The sequence below is a fragment of the Olea europaea genome, chromosome 8 (genome assembly GCF_002742605.1).
Source record: "Olea europaea var. sylvestris chromosome 8, O_europaea_v1, whole genome shotgun sequence".
NCBI lineage: Eukaryota > Viridiplantae > Streptophyta > Magnoliopsida > Lamiales > Oleaceae > Olea > Olea europaea.
Window position 1 is genome coordinate 6,311,809 of NC_036244.1, and position 7,782 is coordinate 6,319,590.

Consider the following 7,782-nt stretch of genomic DNA (forward strand, 5'->3'; position numbering starts at 1 on the left):
TTTATCTCAAGAGAAGTATATTGATGATCTTCTAGAAAAATTCAGCATGAACCAGTGCAAGCCAGTCTCTACTCCAATGGGGCCGAATGAAAAATTCCAAGTCAATGATGATGCTGAAAAAGTAGATGCTACACTCTACCGAAAGTTAATTGGTTCACTCATCTACCTCAACACAAGGCCGGATATCACTCAATCAGTGAGTTTACTTTCCAGGTTCATGAATGAACCAAGCAAGAATCACTTTACGGCGGCAAAAAGAATTTTGAGATACCTTAAAGGTACAAAAAATCAAGGCATTGAGTTCAAAAAGGAAAATAACTTCAACCTTGTTGGCTACACTGACAGTGATTGGGCAGGCTCACTTGTTGACCGCAAAAGTACATCGGGCTACATCTTTTGTCTTGGAACAAATATTATTTCATGGAGTTCGAGGAAGCAAAGGTCTATAGCACTATCTTCTGCAGAAGCGGAATACATTGCAGCTGCGGATGCCGCTTGTGAAGCAGTTTGGCTTAGAAGAATTCTAAAAGACTTGATGATTGAACAACAAGAGCCAACAACAATACATTGCGACAATATGTCAGCAATTGCTATGACAAAAAATCCAGTTTTTCATGCCAGATCGAAGCATATTGAACTACGTCATCACTTCATTCGAGATTTGGTAAGTCAAGAAGAAATTTGCATGGAATTTATCAACAATGTATCAGGAAAATACATGATGCAAATTCATGAATTATTAGGTGTCCATTTATATTCCCATGTCTCTAGAGTTATCCATGTGGTCCTATAAATAGAGGTCATTCTTGTAGTCTCATTGTAAGAAAAAAAGAAGAAAACATTATTGAGTGTGCTGTAGCAACTCAAAAACTATCAATAAAAATTCAAATTTTTCTTCAACACTTCGTTTCCGCACTAACATGTATGTGGCTTATATAGTCTTATTATGGGCTTGGACTAGGACAAGGGTTAGCGTATTTATATACTTTGATGTAACCCTATTATTTATATAGAATAAAAATATCTTCGTGTCACTCTTGTGAATGTGGACACTTGTTGAATCACATAAATCTCTGTCTTGATTTCTCTCTTTTACTTCTCTATTATTTATCATCTAATCATCGCGCCAACAATAAGTAATCATGAAAATGCATGCAGGTGGTTATGGAATTCTAGAGGTCTTTCTTGAAGCGGTTACCTGGGCACAAATTGGTATTCATGATAAGTCAGTATATCCTGATATGGCAACGTCGTAAATTAAAAATGAAACAGCTAAAAGATTTTGTACTATGGCAACTTCGATAATTAAAAAGAAACAGCTAAAAGATGCAACTTTTGGTAAAAAAAATTGACAGAAGAACCTAGTTCACAAGTAGGCTTCCAGAATGTGGATGGGTACTACAATTTGTTGTTGTCTTTCATGACAAAGCTATTGAGGAAGGCTAATGTCAAACGCTTGCCACATAATTGTATCTCCACCAACAGCAAAGGAACTGGTCAAGAAATTGGAGGTAATTTGCTTGAAGAGAAAACTATCCCCTCATTTGGATAAATCCCGTACATAGCACAACCATCGCATGCACCTAAGAATTCGAAGGCTGATCAATTGAAAAAGCAAAAATAGTGCTGAACTGAGACAAATTGTTACTATTTTAGATAAATGGAAAGAAAACTTGGGCCTAATTTTTGAAATGTTTGTCTTTTAGGAGTACGTTCTAAAGTTATCTTTGCATCACAGACTCATTCTTCTTCATTTAGCTCTCCATGAGTGATTCATAGGCACTTTTATTTGAAAGAACATTTCTCTTGATCATGATATTAAGAATTTCAAAGGCTAGATCAGTATTTCCTTCCTTCACATGCCCACATATCAAATTATTTAAAGCAACGGGATCTTCAATGCCCATTTTCATCAACTATTTCAGAAGAATTTTTGCTTTTACTGTCTGGCCATTGTTGCAAATGATCTCCTTCTCAGTGAGCTTTTCCAACAACTTAACGGCATGATCATATTGACCAACTTTGGAAAAATTCTTGATCAGAATACCATAATGTCCTACTTCAGTTAGAACACTCAATGATGCGAACCCGCGTAACAATTGAAACTACATAACCCACATGAGATTGAATCACAATCCAAGAAAGCTAATAAACTAAAGTTTTGAATTTGATTCAAAAATATTGAACCAAGTGACCAACAATCGCCTACAATTTGTTAACCTCATGATCACAATAATTCAAGAACCTCACCCAAATTGTTTAAATGTCACAAGAACCAAATTTTGATAAGTTCAAAATTGTTCAATGAAGAACAAAGAATTGAAGCAAAATACTGTTCTCTCAATTGATAATAATGAATGTTGAGTTTTTACAATGAAATAATGAGTCATATTTATAGAAAACCCATAAAACCTAGTTAAAAATGGAATAAAAGCCTAATAACACTAAAAGTTACCATAAACTAGAGTTCTAGAATAAATAAAAGTTCTTGTAATCCTAGTTAAAATGAAATCAAATTCTAAGGATTATAAAAGATACTAAAAATATAGAGTTTTAACTAAATTAGGAGATATACAAATTTTGGAAAATCCGTGTCTCCAATTTGTATTATGCAATTGCATAGGTTTCCGTCTTGCCTCCAAGTTTAAGCTTTTGATTCAAATGTATTCCAACTTGTTTTCATTCCCGTGTCCAACATGAAACTTGGTCTTTGACTTGTCAACTTCACTCTTTTGGACTACGTGGCTTGGATTACATCATCTCCTCCCTCTTTGAAAGGATTCGACCTCGAATATGTACTTTGAAGATTCAAATTGTAGCCATTGTCTTCAATTATTGCAATGACATGGAATAGTCCATCTCCTCTAGGATGAAAACTTGATATTTTTTGCAATTGAACATGTCCCTTTCTCCTGTGCTTTTAAATCCAATCATCGGGTTCAAAAACTTTATGCTTTTTTCCTTTGCTACCTTGAGACGCATATTATTTAACTCCCTTGTCATAGTTGAATACTTCTTCAATTTTCATCAAGTCCTCCACTTGCATCGAATCAATTGGATATTCAATGGGTGGTATCCCATCAATTAAGTCTTTTTGAAACAAGTCTTTAAATTCATGTAGATAAAAGATATCCAAATTGGAGAGGGGTTCATTAGTCCTCACCAAAGCACTCTCAATCTCATTCTTTTTTGCATAGAAGTTTACTTTGGATTTTTCTCTCTTCTCAGAAGACTCTCTTTCTTTTATCTTTTGTTACTCTACTCTTTTTTCTCACACTTAGTCATCTTACCATTTTCTCTCTTACTCTCTTTTTATCTCTTGTTACTTTTCTTTTCTTCCTCACCCCTCAACCTCAATTGGCCTTCATAGACCTGTTGTGGTGTTAAGGGTACAAGAGTAACAACTCTCCCACCTTTTACAAAGTTATAGCTATTCTTTAATCCATCATGCTTCACCTTCTTATCATACTGCTATGGCCTACCTAATAAAATATGCCCAGCATACATAGGAACTACATCACACGTTACATCATCAATATACCTTCCAATTGAGAAATTCACCAAAACTTGCCTACATACCCTAACCTTTCCACAATCATTTAACCACTGCGATTTATAAGGCTTAGGATGTTTTGTCTTTGTTAATTCTAATTTCTCAACCAATGTAGTACTAGCAATATTAGTACAACTATCCCATCAATAATAAAACTGCTCTTCACCACTTTGACTTTAGTATTAAGAGTACTCATCACCACATGTGCATCTCCATTGACCGGGTACTCTACTACTTCACCATCACTAGCACCCTCTAATTCAGACATTTCATCTCCATCACTATAACTCACTACTTTTCTATTGGCACGCAAGATCGTTGACCTTTTGTTTGGACATTGAGAAGCAATATGCCACAATCCCAAGCATTTAAAGCATTTGATATTCCAATTCCTAGAAGGTTGGAAATCTGCCATGGGTGTAGCTTTGCTAGAAACTTTCTCATTTCCCCTTGGTAGTTCAATCTTACAACTTGCAACAGCCTCATCACCTCTGTTATCATCCCATTTGAGTTTCCAAGAAGGATTAGGACCCGAAGAACCTAATGGATAATGATCTGTCCCCTTCTTCTTCAACTGTCTCTCCACCTTCATAGACACATCTACTATGTTCTCCAATTCCACATAATGTTGTAACTCCACTACATTAGCTATTTTCCTATTCAAACAATTCAAAAACCATGCCATGGTAGCCTCCCTATCCTCTTCAACATTCACTCTAATCATCATCACCTCCATCTCTTTATGATAGTCCTCCACACTCTTAGACCTTTGATAAGGGCTTTGCAATTTTTGATGAAGCTCTCTATAATAATGATTAGGCACAAATCTCTTCCTAATGATAGCCTTCAATTCTTCCTAAGTACTAATAGGCCTCTCACGATTCTTCCTCATAGATGCCACTACTTGATCCCACCAAGTAATAGCATAGTCGGGTGAACTCAAGTACTGAAATCTTTACCTTCTTTTTCTTGAAGTAGTTATGGCAATCAAACATTAGTTCGATCTTCTTCTTCCACTCCACGTATGCCTCCGGATCACTCCTTCCTTTGTATGAAGGAATTATTATTTTGATGTTGCCCATACTTCCGTCCACTCAATCTCCAACAAGATCTCTACCCCTCATTTCACGCCTAACATCTCTATCCCTCATTTTTCCTAACTCGGCTTCTATTAATGTCCCCTCATCAATGTCACCACTCACTTCATATTCATCACGAATCTCCACCCTAGGCTCCTGCCTACCTTGCCTCCATACATTGGGAACTTACCTATGTAAATTGGCAAGCAATGGGTCTTCTCTGTCCATCCACGCCTCTTGCATATCTAACATATCCCTTATATCTTCAAACAACCTTTCAAATCGACATATCAACTCTTCCGACATGTTGACTTGGTTGTTGTTCCCTCTTGATGTTGATCTGTCTTGTTCTGACATTCTAAATCCTAAATAATATATGTCTCACATGCATACGCTCGTGTATCACTCAGATTGGATGTTTTACTATATTAGTCTTGCCACTCTTGCTTTTTTCCACTCAATGCTTTTGCCCTAGTACTTCAAAGAACTAATTCGGATTCAACCAAGTCTTATTCTCAAAGAATTCAAATTAGGATATGAGTGAGAATTATAACTTTAAGATACTCAAGAAAGAAAGAAAAGGAAAGAAACAAGCAGAAAGAACTGGACACTTTTGAATGGAAATTTTTAATATGTGTGTCTGTGTAGACTTTTTATTTTTACTCAAAAATATGAACTCAAAAATTGGTGGTAATTTTTGTTTTTTTGTTTTTTTGAATTTTTTTTGGGTGGAAACTCAATTACGAAACCAGCAAAACAAATGAAAAATATTTTGGATGCTAAATGAGCGCAAAAATAACTTTTGATTTTATTTATTTATTATTATTTTTTTTTTAACTTTTATGAATTAAAAACTTAAAAGACAAAGAACCCTAGGAACACAAAGAAAAGGAAAATAAAGACTCAAAACAAAAAGAAAAGGAAACCTTGATTTTTTTTTGGAGTCTAAGCTTTGATACTAACTGATGCAAGTCCACTTAGTAATTGAAGTTACGAAACCCACACGAGATTAAATCACAATCCAAGAAAGCCAATAAACCAAATTTTTTAGTTTGATTCAAAAATATTGAACCAAATAACCAACAATCGCCGACAATTTGTTTACCCCTTGATCACAATAATTCAAGAACTTCACCCAGATTGTTTAAATACCACAAGAATCAAATCTTGATAAGTTCGAAATTGTTCAATGAAGAACGAATAATTGAAAGCAAAATATTGCTCTCACAATTGATAATAATGAATGTTGAATGTTTACAATGAAATAATGAATCCTATTTATTAGGGAACCCATAAAACCTAGTTAAAAATGGAATAAAAGTCTAATAATACTAAAAGTTACCATAAAGTAGAGTTCTAGAATAAATAAAAGATTTCGTAATCCTAATTAAAATGAATTCAAATTCTAAGGATTATATAATATACTAAAAATATAGAGTTTTAACTAAATTAGGAGATTTGCAAATTTTGGAAAATCCGTGTCTCCAATTTGTATTATGTAGTCCCATAAGCTTTTGTCTTGTCTCCAAGTTTGAGCTTTTGATTCTAATGTATTCCATTTTATTTCTACTCCCGTGTCCAACATGAAACTTGATCTTTGACTTGTTAACTTCACTCTTTTAGACTTCGTAGCTTGGATCATATCACTCAACCTAATCATAGCCTTGAGAACATCCACGGCATCATCCAAATAACCAGCCATGCACTGGCCAGATATTAGTCTAGTAAAGATCTTATTATCCTTAGATTCAATGTAATCTCCACCATCTCCTTCAAAATACCTCAAGCCTCAAGCATCTTCTTTGTGTCACGTAGTCCCGATAATAAGGTTGAGTATGTAATGGCATTAGGTTTAATCCCAAAACTCTTCAATTCCTTCAACCATTTCAATGCATCATCGACTCGCTCAACTGACATGTACCCTTTAATCAATGTTGTAAGAGTAATTACTATAGGCTCATTATTCCTCCCCTTAATCTCCACAAAGTACTTCTCGGCCTTGTCCATTTTTTTAACCCGATAATACCCAATAATCAGTGTATTATATGTGACCACATCCGGCAAAATATCCTTACTTCTCATATCCTTAAAAAACCTATTCGCAGTCTCAACCTCCCCTAGGAGAAATAATCTCCAGATCATGATATTAAAAGTGTGTGGTTGACTCAATCCCCTCACCCAACATCTTATTAAAATACTTCTTGGCCATCATAAACCGAATTCTACGCATAATCACATTAAATAAAGCATCATATGATTTTATCGTCCTTTCGACCCCTAATTCCTCAATTTTCTGAAACAGCTTCACACTTTCTTGAGCTATGCCCGCCTTTCCATATCCTTCAATCAACAAAACCCACAAATCTTCATCCCATTCCATACCCTTTTTTGGCATATTAAATAAAATGCACCTAGCGTGGTTAAGCTTCGAAGCTCGTCCCAAAATCTCAATGATTTTTAAATGGGTCTCTCTGGTGTGTTGAAAAAGTTCGGATCTTTCAACCCAACAAAAGAATTGGAGAAAGAGATCTGAGCTCTTGGAACCATGCAACACATTATAAATAAGTTCCTGATCAAAACTCGGGACTAAGTTCAGAATCAAGTTCTGCAAACGGGTCGTCCAGGCTCAGTTGGCCATTATTCTATTAAGATACTCACTACCTGCATTCTTCATAGCAGTTGCTATTAGTTCTTAGTACAATTTCATTATGTCTGATATATTGGAACTATATTGATTTCATTTATTCTCGTTTTGTGTTACTAACTTAACCTGAACATCAAATGCCCGTGATCCAATACTTAGCCAATTTAAAACAGATGATATTTAGAAACAGTTTTAACTAAATCAAGTTATAAATCAAGTTATATAATTACAAATCAAGTTACATAATGCAAATTAAAACAAATTCTCCCCTCAATTCAACTATTCAAGTTACAAATCAAGTTGCATAATGCAAATTCTACCCTCAATTCAACTATTCAAGTTGCACAAAGCAGAACAAAACAAATTAAAACCATTGACCTTCATCTAACCAAAACAAATTTCTCACTTCCAATTGCAAAATCGAAAGTCAGAATCATTAATTTAATTTTTACTAACCTTCAGCCGAGCAATGCCCAATGTGAACACATTACAACTCAATTTCCTAT

General features: G+C 34.8%; 1 pseudogene; it reads right to left on the bottom strand.

Annotated features, from left to right (window-relative positions):
- Positions 1-1,754: 1,754 nt before the first annotated feature.
- Positions 1,755-7,306, bottom strand: LOC111398220 (annotated as a pseudogene).
- Positions 7,307-7,782: the final 476 nt, after the last annotated feature.